Raw genomic sequence first — 14,360 nt, 5'->3', positions numbered from 1 at the left:
ACCTCACTTAAAAACTACCTGCTTACCAAATCAGACATAAAATACAAAGGTCTCATAGCAGACCTACTGAAAAATTGCTTAGTTTCTCATTTTTACATATAATAAAATAAATCGTGACCTTCAGACTGAGAAACACTGATATAGTCTAAAGAGCAGTTATAAAGAAGTCATTGTCTGTATGAAATTTTAGTTTGTACTGACTTCACTAGTGCTTTTTATGTAGCCTGTTGTAAAACTTGTCAATCATCTAGATGAGTTGACCTACTCCTGGAAGATCTTGGCATACCCCTGGTTGAGAACCACTGGTCTAGCAGAAGCATGCAAGCAGAATTGCATATTAGTTTTTTTAGGCCTCTGTCTGCTCCCATTGAAGTTAATGAACTTTCCCATTGGTTTCAGTGGTAAGAAATCAGACTGTTTTGGGGCTCTTCAGGTGAGCAGTGCAGGCCATATCTTTGAAAATTCTTTCTAAGCCCCCTCTATCCCTTCATGCTATTTCATAAACTTGTAACACTTGCTCTGCTCATAATCCTTGAGCATCCTCTTCCTAATTAGATTGTTTTCATATTCCGTTTTTGGCTGGGTGTTGTAGCAGAGAACAACATAATCTGGACAACCTCCAGTTAAACTGTGCACTGGAGGAAGAATGGCTCTTAAGTGTACACTAACACTAATGCTGCAGGCTGCTGTCTATGAAAAAACCTTAAGGGATTGCTCCTTTGATAAACACCACTTCTTATTCTTTACTGATCCTCTCAAAACCGAGTGTCAGGCAAGAGCCCAGCCCAACTCCCCCTGAAGTCAATGGAAGGTCTCAGCAGCAATTGGATCAGGCCTATCATGGGTTTGGTGCAGGTTCAGTTGTGGCTTTGCCACAAGCCACTTACTTGGGACAGTGCATAGTTAAAGATGTGTTGCCCCAGAAGCACAAGAGGGCTGAATCAAGGTTGCACAGGCAGCCTTAATTGTGGTATGTCCTAACCTTTGAATGCTTCCACTTCACAACAGGCCCACTGGTGGCTCATTACTCTGTGTCAGCAACTTGTGTCTTGGGTGTAGTGAATATGTCAGGCCTGACTTGTCATGATATATACCCAAACGTTGGCATGAAGATATTCATTTTTTCAATGGTAACTCACTACTTATTAATATCCTCATGTGATGTATGCACAGGGTGTGTGCAAAGAATTATGGATGTGTTAAAATTAGGATTTTAAGATCTGTTTGGCAAGCAACTCATAAGCACAATCTGCCCTTGACAAAGGAATGCATATATGTCTGTCCAACCCGGTCATCGGGCAGACACAATGAAGATCCATTTACATATAAGGTAAATAAAACTATCAAGCTCACAAGTGGGGGAGAAGACAGCATGGTGTCTACACCCTAGCAGGAGAGAGAAACTTTATCTGGGCTATAAATAGCAGGGGTCTGAACCTCATTATATAAGGCTCGGCTCTGCCTCAATATAGAAGTAAGAAAAGCTGTTCAGCTCAGTATAAAGCTACTTGCCCCACTGTGAGGCTGGAAGCCAGCTGTCTGGCACCAGCAATCCACCTGCACCTAGCATGAACACTGGGTCCCCCCCTCAACAAATGGCTTCTGGGCATCACCTTTCCAAAGGGTGGATGAGGGCTCAGCACCATTGTCTCAGACATACCCAGTGTCGTCCACCCAATGCATCATCCTTTGGGTCCTGCATACCCATACAGAAGATGACGTGGGTGCACATCCTAGCTCATTGTGTTCCACTCCATTCAATTGCTGCCTGCACTCCAGCTGAGCCTGTGTATATAGCTCAGCAGGTAATCAACTTCCTCAGCATTCTCAGACCACACCTCCTAAGAGCTTGCAGAATCAAGTCTGAACTGTCATCCTCCACCCTTGTATTTTATTACTCTACTGATGTTCAGAGAGACATTTCTATGTGGACATTAAAGGTCACTTTAATTTTTAAAGCTGTTCACTACAGAAGGATAAACTGTACCTCACTGGCTTTAGAGCTCTGCTAATTTGCCTCCCTTAGGAGGTGGGTGGGTCTGGCCCAATTTTCTGGGCTGGTAATTTCTTTGTCATGTTTCATTCTGGGCTGTAACTGGAACAAACAGCCTATTGTAAACACCAAAAACCTGCTGTTTAAAAACACTTTGTCTTATACTTCAGCGAAGGAGAAGAGAACGACAGAAGCTGTCAATTGTGCTTTCAAAAGGTCAATATGGCATGACCCCAGCATCCTATATGTCCTGACAGTCCATTTAAAATTTGCTTTTTTCCTTTGAAATTCAGCATAACCACAGCAGGATTGTGACACTAGCTGTTAGTCCTTTGCCCTGCTGTGTTCCAAAGAAAGGTCACTTATTGGTGCCCGACTGTTTTCAAAATTGACATTAAAAAAAAATTTACATTGTTTGTTGCTGATGCAGGAGAATGTGCAAGATTCTACACACACTTCCCTTCCTACCCCGCCCCCCCTGCCCCCTCCCCCATCACCAAAGAGCAGAACCACTTCCCAAAGCAGGGGGAGGCTTGGAAAAGGATCCAGTTCAGGGCTGGAGGGTGTGGGGTTCTCCTATGCATGGTGGGGAATGGTGTCAGTTCTTAGAACGGGAGCCAGTTCAGGGGCCGAGGAATCCCTCCAGAACAGGAAGTCAGATCCAGGAATGGGATTGGGAGCAAATGCTGGCTCAAGAGCCTACCCCAGCACCTGTCACAAGCAGAGTGATGTGCTGAGAGAAAGGTGATACTTGCACTATGAATTAGTTTCACAGTCCCTAGTGTGATTATAGATGCAGCCTTATCCTTTTCAGCTTCAGTGTGTTATCATAATTTAAACCGCTGCTGGCTAAGCCTATCTAGTCACGCTTCCCGCAACACTGAGCAATGTACCACAGCTTTCCTTGTCTGCAATTCAGCCCCTCTTTACTCTTCTAGGAGCAGTGATACAAAATAACTTTTTTACACTAGTGCAGAAAAACATGGAAGAAAGATTTAGGCACAGAAGGAGCCATCAATTTCTCTGGGAACAAGCGATATACTTATACTTTCACAAGCACTGTCATATGGGGTGCATGGGCCAAGGCCAGAAGCAACAATAAGTGTAGGACAACTTCCTCTGGTCAAAAGGCAGAGAGAAAGGACAGGTGATTTTTCATAATGTTTCCATTTTCATTTGCATTTCGTATGATGGCTCTTTAGTCACTCGGAAACATCATCCAATACTTTCTCACATATATCTATAGATTTGTCTATCAGCTGACTGCAGTGCCACTACCCTAGGCATCTTACATAATTTAGGAGCTAGTCTTCACTTCCCACTCATTAGAATGATCTAGTCAGAGGAGATGACATTTTAGCCTAGTAGCCAAATGGGGTTAATCCACCACTGACAAGAAGTACAAGCATCTCATTAAAAGGTATGTACAGAAAAAAATCTTATGCTGAAATACAACCCAAGCTGCATGTTCCCTTGCAACAGTTCTCATAAATGAAGCAAAACATTTTGTTACAATGTCCTTACTAGTCCTGTGGCCAGAAGCTCCAGAGGAGAAAAAACTCTCCACTCCCTCTATGGGTGAAAAGGGGAAAATTCTGCCATAGAGAACTTTATTTGCATAGGTTACCCATGCACCATTTCTTGCTACATTTGGGGACGCACTGTAAATTAACAATTTTGGATTGGAGGGTGGGGGCGTGGGCTCCCAGAGAGTGGAAAGAGCTCTTACTTTGTGACAAAGAGCTCACTTCTGTGCAGCCAGGCCACAGCTCAGGGATCCTAATGCTCTTGGTCTCCTCTCACAAGGATTTGACTGTGAGAGAATATAGAATGAGCACTCTACTGCAAGAGCTATTACAGGGAACAGCAACAAGAGAGCTGAGTGGATTGCAGGGAGATCCTACCTACCTACCTACCTACCAACCAACCAGCACCTTAACAAAGCTGAATCACTAAGCCGGGTTGGAGGAGGTCACCATCAGGCAAGCAGCTCCCTTTGGACTATAGACAGACCTTAGGGCTATTGCTCACTGATCCCAATCATGAGTGGTGTTTGATGGGTGGGTGAAGTGGTGTGGCCAAAGGACTATCACTTGTGGGACAGTCTCACCAGGGAGCAGTAAGAGAGTTAGATGCTGCCAAAATTACTTGGAGGGTATTTTACTCTTTATTTGCATATATTGTCTGTTGCTATGTTTTCCAAGTTTATAACTGTGTTCCCTTTTCCCTAATCAATATTCCTTGTTTGTACAGTCTTGGCATGCTTGTGAATGAGAATATTCTGCCTGTTAAAGGATCTCCAGGGAAGGTGTCTTTAGTTTTTCCAGGTTTCTGGGTAGGAGCTTGAGATAGTTTAGTCATTTGTCAAGCGGGAACCTAACTACATTGAACCCAGTCCATTTTGCTGCTGTTAATCACCTGGAAAAGGTTACATTAGCAAAAAAGACAAAAAACCCACAAAAAAACTCCAACACAACTCCAATTATATATAAATACTCATAGCACCCTCAGATAGCTAGGTACTAGAGATCAGATATGTTTGCCATCTGTCTACCTAGGAATTTATACCATGTCATCACTATGGTGTCTGAGAATCTGGGATGTTTCACTGCCAAGATGTTTCAGAAGTTGACAGCTATCGGTCTTCATCTGATTTTTCATATGGAAGATTTTCCTTGTCTTTCACTGCTTAAGCTTAGTTCACCTCTCTGCACCCACAGAGGTGCAAGTAGCAACCTCTGCACCTGTGAAATACTCCAACTTGAGATGCATCCCTAGTTAAAGGCAGGTGATGTTTTGTACCATCACCTTCCCCACAGTTCCACCCATGAGGCCTGTGTTGGCTGCTTGCAGGACCCCTTGATAGAGCAGAGATTATGGATCGCTTTAAATCATCATAAAACAGATTTATGCCATCTGAAGCCCCTTGCCCTGCATTATGTCAGCAGATTAACCCAGAATTAAATCACACATCCCTTTATTTAATGACAGTATTTAGGGACAGTCTCCCTTCTCAATATACATGTATAACTTCTACTGTAGCTACAGTGAAACGGATACACAAAGGGCCTTTGCTGTATTTCAGTATTACACAAAGAGCAAAGATTAGCTATGTCTAGCATTCATGAATTACATCAGCACATATTAGGCATTGGTTGATATGGAAGGATCTCATTAAGCAGCTTAATTATTTTGACAAGTGCAAACAGAGGCAGTGCTAGCTCATTCGGCAGCCTAAGCAGGAATATTCCCCCAATAAAAAAATAACAAATAGGGGGTCCCTTTGAGCTGCTCAGTGCTCTAAGCAATTGCTTACTCTGCTTATGCCTAGCACCAACTCTGCGTGCAAAAGGCTGTTAGTTCTGTGCCCGCTCTGAATATTCAATAAACAGCTAAACACTATTTTAAAAATTCTGGCACATACCTTTCCTACATTTTTACCATAGTGCTGAATGTTCTTGGCTGTCCATTTGGGAAAGCGCAGAAATGTATTAAGTTCAGCTAATGCTTACATTTTCTTAATGTCCTGGTTTAAATTCACGGCAGGCGCATAATAAGAGTCAGACAAAATGCAGATGAATTAAAATAATGTTAACTTAGTTAGACTAAACAAAAAGGAAATCTGGGAACAGTTTGGGTTGAATGAACATTGTGGACAATAGGTCTACAATATGACTGATTTCCCAATGTCTGTCACCATTTAGTTGTTGGGGTTCTTTCACTTCAACCCATGTAATGGAGAGACATATCAGCTGTTTATATTATACTCTCTTGATCCTGCAATCATATCTTCTTGCATTGTAACTTCATCAGAATCATCAACTAAGCATTCTGGCCACACTTTGTAATGGGATGGGAAACCTCTAAGCCAGGGTACTGGGAACCTCCTGGCTTGAAGTAATAATAGCATTCATGGTTTCCATTGTACACAGGGTTTGTTCAGTTTTTCAGGATTTACAGTTTTGTTCAATGGTTTTCAGCACCAGCATTATAAAAGTTGTTCCAGCATCCCTGTTGCGAAAGGAAAACTTATGTGTTATAGGAAGTGTTGCTAACTCAGAGGCTATGCTTTCCTGTGAGTTAACATGATATATCACCACATGTTATGTCTAATCAAATTCCAGATAGTTAACTATATTCTGCCTAGATAAAGGCCCAATTCTGTAGTCTTTGTTGAGACAAAACTTCTATTTAAAGCAAAGTCTGAGTAAAAGAGTAAGATTTGGCCTTTGCTAAATTCCTCCAAAGTTTCTATTAGATAAAAGTTAAAAAGTACCTTCATCTCTAAAACACTAGGCCAAATCCTAAAGTTCTTATTCTATCTTTAAGCAAAAATCCTGTTTAAGTGAGGAGGAATTTTGCCTGAATGAGAATTGCAATCTTACGTTGTTGGTGCAGAATGGCTATTATATTTCTATCCTACAGAGCTGCTGTATATTCCAATGGTGATCTGCACGTAAACAGCCTAATTCAGTCTTTATCCTCCTGAGCATGTGGGGTAGGCTCACTCAGTGAGAGAATGACATGAAGAAATACAATGCGACGAAATCCAACCAACCCAGCTCAAAACCACACCATGGAAGACTATCAGGACAAACAGAAGAAAATGTCATGCCCAACTTAGACAAAAATTTGGTAGACATGACAAACTGCAGAGAACACTGCATTCTTGGAAAGTCAGATTCCAGAATGATTTTAATTTCAAATAAAGTTTCTCACAGCTGTAGTATCTATTTAGAAATATTGACAGTCTCATCTTATTTCCATGAGGACACAAGTAATCTGCAACAAACATTTTCTTTCATACATAAATGGAAAGAAGATTGAACACAAAATGAAATACAAATTGCAGTAGAGCCAACGTGCCATGAGGCAAATGTGCTTTCAGAGAATTCTGCAAACCAAATTCTGCTCTCAGCTATGCAAGTGCATGGAGCAACTCCTTTGGCTTCAGTGGAGTTACTTCAGGTTTGCACTAGTGTACAGCACAGAAGAATGTTCTTATATGTTTATACTGAAGAATAGCCTGATTCTTTTTGTTTGTTTGTGAAACCACACTTATTTTGGTTAAAGTAAACAAGAGGCAGAATTGTGTTTAAAAAAAAAAACCAGTAATTGGAAAAAATTTCATCTCACCCCATCACAGCTCAAAGTTCTCCACATTCGGTGATAGACTGGATGCATGGTTTTATGGATACTCACCTATCAATCTTCTGATTCAAGGAATCTCTTTGAAAACTCTTAGATACTAAATCAAAAAGTGGATAATGGGGTGTGTAATAGGGTTGGCCTCTGCAACATCCCCCCATCTTTCCCTGCCTCAGCTTCTTCAGTGGTCAGGCATCACCACTCATGAGGTCCAATGCAGTGGTGCTTTAGCCCTCCAGCTAATGCACTCTTCAGTTCCACCTATTCTGGGGTATTAAAGTCCAAAAATAAAAGAAACTAGAACTCAAAATGTTTTTACCCCATAAGCCTTCAGCAGCACTCCAGACCTGTCTTCAAACCACCAGTCATTTGGTCAGCTTGAGGGCCCAATCATCCAATCAGCAAGCTTAGACACTAAGCTGAAACTTGGCTTCTTTCACAAAGAAGAAGCAGAGCTCTACTTTCTTTCCTGATCAGACATCAATTGAGCTAAATCTTTTAAATCCCCTCTCCTCACCTGAGATCTGCTACAGGTGTAACAGAGCAGGGCTAATTGGGTCCACAAGCCCTCATTAATCCCTTCCTTGACAACATGGGGCCATCAACAAGAGGATAGGGCTGATAATGGAATATCCCACAATAAAAAAAAAATTAATTTATTTATAGGCAATTCTCTGTTAGTTAACAAAATAAGCTTTAATTTCTAGATTTTGGCTCAAATCCAGCCCAGGTTAGTTGTAAATAAAAGTTGTTGCCCTTTGGTACCTGTTTGGCTGTCTCAGACCAACTGCTAGTGAAAGAGGGACCACATCACAAAAGCACTCTTGTTGCAAGTCATGGCAGAGAGGACAAGGAACTGGAAACTCAATTTCCCTCTTATCCCCAACAGGTGAGGGCTCAGCAACATTACCAGGGTATTACAGAAATGCTTGCACTGCTGCTGTTTGTTCTGGAGTTTTAATGTGGATTAAGAAGGCTTCACACTCCAGGGCTGTTAGTCAGACATATTTCATGAGCACTACATTTAGGTGAAAAGAATTAAAACTTGCCTGAGTGAAGGGCAAAGCTGAATTGTTCACCACTTGAATGACAACTGCTGAATGGTGGATTGACACTGCACAGAAACCTAGAAGGTGTTGAAAATGAAACTCAAAGATGCTGTGTGCAAGTGGAGGAGGTAATTATATTAAGAGCAGCAACACACCTACTCCCAAAGACACTCAGGTGCCAGAAAACTAGGCCTTGTTCTCAGAACTTGCTAGTTATTGAGATACAGGTTTATGGCCACAAGATATCATTGTGTTCCTCAGCTCAGCAGGATTCAAAAAAAGGACTGGATATTTGTCAGTATAACAAGAACTTCCAGAATAATAAGGGATTTAAAAAAAAGAATGAAAAAAGGATGTGTTTTGAAAGGGATATAAACCCTCACACTGCAGGGGATAAGCCAACTTCTAAGTCAGTGGTTCCCAAACTTTTTACTAAGATGACCCATCATCTGCAACCCACCATTACATATATGCACCCTCTGCCCCAACTGCAACCCAAGTCCTGTCCCTAGGCAGAGGGGAGGCCCCAGTGAGCTGGGACTGGAGAAAGAGCCTCTCCCTCCAGTAGTTGCTCCTGTTCCAGCACCCCGCTTCAGACAGTGCGAGCTGATGCACAGGGCTGCAACATCACTCAGATTTGGTCTGGCTGCCTCTTCATCATGACGGAAGGGCAGTCAGACCAAATCTGAGTGCGTGGCTCTGCAAACCCATGCGCCAGGTTGGAACACCCAGAGTGGGGAGCCAGCACACGTCTGTGGGACAGACAGAGTATGGGATGGGCTCACTCGCCAACCTAGGTCTCCCCCACTGCACCAGGCAGAGAGAAGCAAATGTTTGCCTAAGGCCCAATGATGGGTTAAAATGGCCCTGGATGGGCAACCCATATAGAACCTTCCCATATCCACTGCTGGGTCAGGACCCACTGCTCTAAATAATGGGTGTTAGGCAGAAACTTTCCCTTGAGGCAGGTTATCCCACAACTGACTACCGCAAGGTTTCTTGCACCTTTCCTGAAGCATCTGGTACTGACCACTCTCAAAGACAGTATACTGGACTAGATGGACCTTGGGTCTGATCTAGTCTGGCAATCCCTGTGTTCCCATGGTACCCAAGTCAGAACTGTCTTGGCTTTTACAGAAGAATTATTAGCAAACCTATTGAAAATCAATACAAAGGAGGATTCTGTGTATACAGAAAATAGTTAAAGGATGTTTGGCATGCTTGTCCATAAACCAGGGTTGTGAAGGCAATCATAATGGAGGATTTACAAGAACACAACACACACACATGTATTATACCAGGTACTATATTGAGAACAAATGCCTATTTTTCCAAATTTGAGCAGTTATTGAATGTTGATGGGAAGACAGCTATGACTAGAAGATAGTTTAGCAAGTCTTTTGTATCTTTTTGGGACACAGCCATAGCTAACCACATTACTTACATGTTACTTACATGTTCAGCAGGAAATCCCACACGACAATCTTTAGCGATACATATTAAGTGTCAGTTCCTATTCCCATTGAAGTCAATGAGAACTTTGCCAGGGACTTCAGGGAGATCACTACTGGGCTGTGAGATGGCAGATGAGGTTTCAGTGAACTTATTTTTTAATTTACCATGTTGGATCAGTTTGCTTACTTTAATTGGCTATATGCTAGAACATTTTGGTCATTCTGTTGCATTGAGTATTTAGAAGAAAAATGCTTTATTCCCAGGCATTTTCCTTACTAAAGGAATCTCACACAATAGCTCAGATTCTGATCTCCAGCAGAGGGACACACAGTGGAGGTCATAGGAGGAGGGGTGAAAAGGTGGCTATTGCACTCATCCAATCCTAGACCTATTCTGAGCCAATCCAGTTCCCTGGTGTAAATTAGTGCAACCCCAAAATTGATCTAAGTTACTGCCAACAGTGAACAGCCACAATAGGCTAATACGGCAGCTCTGAACATATAAAGCACTGTATATGTTAAATAGCCTGGAAAACCAGGCCCTGAATTTCTTAGAGGAGGGGTACTCAGACTTAGTTGATATTTTTGTCTTTTCTCTCTCTGTACCTTGCCTCCACCTCTCTAAAAGGGGGATAATATCACCACTTCATCTCACATAGGGTGGAAGAATGAATTTAACACTGCAGTGCCCCCTCATAGCTGGGTTCAGTGTAGCATCTTTCTCCTGCCAAGGATTATTCCAGCCCTGCAGTGGTTTACCATGTCTCATGATTTAGCCCTCCAGCCAGGTCACATTTTGTTTCCATGCTACTTCCTCCCTCTGAGACACTTATGCTACTTTCCTGCAGCATATGCATAACATAGCTCTCCTATGGTTCCCAGGGATCTGGTCCTCTCTACACCATCTTTCTCTTACTGGAACTCCCACCTCTCAGGGCTGCCTCTCTGTACGCATTCCAAGGCCAATTACTTCCCCACACCCTTCCTTAAAAAAAAAAGTAGAAAATCCCTACCTCTCCTAGTCCTCCCATCTAGCTTTCACTTCCTTCTTTTATGAAGACCCAGCTCCTTCCCAGCTGACTCTAATAACAAATCAAACCTGAAACAGTGTCCAGATGAAGCAAGGTGGGCTAACTGAGCTCTCAGACTCCTGTTAACCCTTTGTTCCTCTGTGTGGGGTAGAGACCCCCCCTCACACAGGGGTCTGTGAAAATCAATCAATTAATGTTTGTGAACTACTCCGATATTATAGTGATGAGCACTACAGAAAAGCCCATGACAAAATTAGTATTCTGTCTTCAGAGAAGGCTTTGAATAGTGTGCAATAAATAAGGCATGAAGCCACACATTGAACAATGAGGAAAAAACAAAATATTGAATAGCTGCTCATTGACTGAGCACTGTCCAGGCTGTGCACTCAATGAGGCAGGAGTTTGTGGAAAAAAATAGCACGTGATCATGTGGTTAAATACTATGTCATAATGCAAACACAAAATGAAACTGAATTAGGATTGCACAGGCAACCTTAATCCTGGCATTTCCTAACTTTTGAGTGCTTGATTTAGCAACCTTCATAATGTTCTTTTAATGTAGTTTTTGTGTGCAATAATTTATTTACACTGTAATTGACAGTTTTGGAATAAATATATCAGAATTTATATTTTAAATATTTGCACAATGTTGGTTTTTCAAATAAAATTTACAGAAACTATAATTTTCCTTGTTGGTATCACATATGCGCCTGACCTTGCTATCATTAGCAGATGCACAGATGCACTATCCCTAATCCACCCTCTAAACCCACACACTTCATGACATAACCATCTTTCAATTATTTATCATCCCTCTGGATTATCTAATCACAGCCTGAAGTCAGCAGTGGATAATCTTGTTATACTAAATCTTGTCTGCGAGGAATCCCATCTGTATGGCAAACTCTTTAATAGTCTCCTCTAAGAGGATCGGGATGCATCAATTCCTGATTAGATCCTAATTACATGTTGAACGTTGCCTATAGTTGCAGCTTCAGCTTCTTGGTATGACAATGGGCATATTCCTCTGAAGTCAAAGATTTACTAGAATGAAGAATCCTTGAAGCATGCCTCAGATTATAATTCACCCACAGATAATCAAAAGTTCAAACTTTGTGGCACTTTGTTAGGTTTGTATAACAATGCATTCTAGTGAAGTAGAATGAAATCTACCATTTTGTTACCCCATTTACTGTGCTCCTCCTCATTTGCCTTTAACTTCTGCTTACGTATTTTCATTTTTCCCCTTTATTAAGTTGTCTTCTAAAAGTGCTTTTCTCAATACAAAGCTACTCAGAGTGCTGTTAACTTCAAATTAATGCAAAACAAATTATTCCCTCCTTCCACAAATAATCACTCTGAAGATTTCTCAGGTTACAATTGTTTATTATAAACTATTAGACATCATGGAAGCCATTCAGTCAGCAGCTTCCTTAGCTATGTCTTCACTGCACAGATCACCCAAGAGATTAGCACCTGGGTATGAGCACTCGAGGTAGCCTCGGCCAGCTGTGAGCATCCCCAGGTACATGAGTACATGTTACATGTACATGTACATGTTACAGTGTACTCACTGTTTCTCCACTCGCCCGTGTCTCTGGGGGCATATCCCATGGTTCTTTATGCTGAGACACTCTACCTTTCTTTCCCAGTCAATGGTGTTAAATGCAGGAGAACTTGTTTGTCCACAAGGGGAACTACGGGAAGGGAATTGGAGGACTATCTGCACTCAGGTGATGTTGCCTGTGTCCTCACTGCAGAGTGGGTGAGTTCCAACCTGAATTAAACTGGAGCCTGGGTTCTACCCTAAACTCCCATCCGGGTAAACTAGCCTAGGCTTAAAGCACCTCCAAACTGAGGTCAGATGTACTTCCTGTGTGGATGATTGGGGAGATTGAGCTAAAACCCGAGTAAGAGCCTGGGTTAACTGTGCAATGAAGACGGACCCTCTAAGGGCAATTCCCTTCTCCTCTATCACTATCAGTTTCTCTAGTCCAGTTGCCCTATCTGTATATTTTCCCACTCCTCGCCTAAGGGAACATGAAGATGCATGGAACAAAGATGGCTGTTTTAATTCATATAATTGTATTTTACCTTTCACTATAGGTCTTTTGGGTTTGTTTGGAGAGTAGGTGTTATCTCCATAAGAAAATATTAGCACTATTCATTATTATTTGGAAAAACATATGAAATGTTGTTGGAAAGAAACCCAGCTACACAGGATGTTGTTTCTTCCTTTGCATCCTGACTTCAGCAAATAGATTAGCATCCTTATATAAGTATTGATTCAGTATATTTCAGCTAAACCAGGGGTTTGGTCTTTGTACGTATATATGGCATCTTTATTTCTATTCTTCAGAGGGTTTGCCACTTATGTTGTGTACATAATAAATTCATTATTTTCTTTTTCAAGAAAATTATCTAGATTCTTAGGAAATCCAGATTTGTCAGCATTTTGTGTGGACACAAACATCTTCACAGCATCTTCCATGCTATTCCTTATGCACGGAACACCCTCCCTGAACTGACCTGCGTAACCACTATTCTCTTCTCAAGACCCACATCTGCTGAAATGTCTCTGAGAAAAATCCATCTGTTAGAGATGGCTTGAGAGACAGGTGAGGATGTCTTCATCTCTTCATAAGTTTTTTAAAGTGGCATGTATTTAATTATATCCCTGTCCCCCTCATCCTTCGTATGTCACTTGTCTTCTGTGCAGGGAAGGGACCATGTTATTGCATATAATTGTACAGCACTTAACACAATGGGGCCCCAATCCTGGCCCTTTGGACACCACAGAAATCTAAGTATCATTAAATAATACCATCACTATCTGGCACCTAAAACATGAGTTGGTCTCCTTAATGCAATCACTTAAAAAATGACTTTGTTGGACTAAGCCAAATATTTTCTCATGAATAATCAGCACACTGATCATAGGAAGAAATAAATTAGATGAGAGGAAGAAGAAATATTGATTTTTGTAACTGTGCACTGCATGTTGTCTCTAACATACATAACTTTTTAAAGAAACTGGTACATGGCATATAATGCAGGGAGCAGTAGCAGCAGTGGCAATGGAACACATACCACTATAAATATGGTAATGTCCCTGCAGCTAATAAACTATCAGATTACCAGTGTGCTGTAATGAACCTATAAACGTGTATCAGTATCATGTATCAGTGATGATAGCAACATGACAAGTACCCTAATCACAATCACAATTCCTTCCAATTCTTCCTTTTCCTTTCCTGGTAGGACGCTTCTCCTCTCTCCCCCCCATCCCTTCTACCAGAATCACATGCCCCTCTTTCACAAACTTTGAGAGTTGCAGCCGGTCCTCTTCCAAACCGTGCCAAGGACCCATCTTTACACGCTCGTGCTCCACATCCTTCACTTCCTCGCCCTCGCGTCCTGCCCTGACACAAAGTGGCGGGACCTGTTACCACCTGTAGAGGGCGAGGACCCCCGATGGGCCAGTCTGTATTCCAACTTGACCCCCACGGCCCGGCCGTGTACTTGGCACGGTTCACCCCTCACCCCAATACCTGCCCCTACTGCGGCGTGAGGGAGACCCTGGCGCACATCTATCTTGAGTGCACCAGGTTGCAGCCCCTCTTCCGGCTCCTCCAGAACCTCCTGCTGAGGTTCTGGCTGCACTTCTCCCCGCACCTGTTCATTT

The 14,360-nt window shown here is 42.1% G+C and overlaps 1 long non-coding RNA gene across 1 annotated transcript in view; it reads right to left on the bottom strand.

Moving 5' to 3' along the window:
* Positions 1-7,596, bottom strand: part of LOC137149554 (uncharacterized) — a 47,267-nt gene extending 39,671 nt beyond the window's left edge. Inside the window, exon 1 of the long non-coding RNA XR_010918800.1 lies at positions 7,461-7,596. This is a non-coding gene — a long non-coding RNA (uncharacterized lncRNA). The remainder of the gene's footprint in view (positions 1-7,460) is intronic.
* Between the last annotated feature and the right edge of the window lie 6,764 nt (positions 7,597-14,360).

The sequence above is a fragment of the Emydura macquarii genome, unplaced genomic scaffold, assembly GCF_026122565.2.
Source record: "Emydura macquarii macquarii isolate MOO-44397 ecotype Brisbane River unplaced genomic scaffold, CSIRO-AGI_Emac_v2 contig_767, whole genome shotgun sequence".
Lineage (NCBI taxonomy): Eukaryota > Metazoa > Chordata > Testudines > Chelidae > Emydura > Emydura macquarii.
This window is presented reverse-complemented; position numbering and strand designations above follow the sequence as displayed.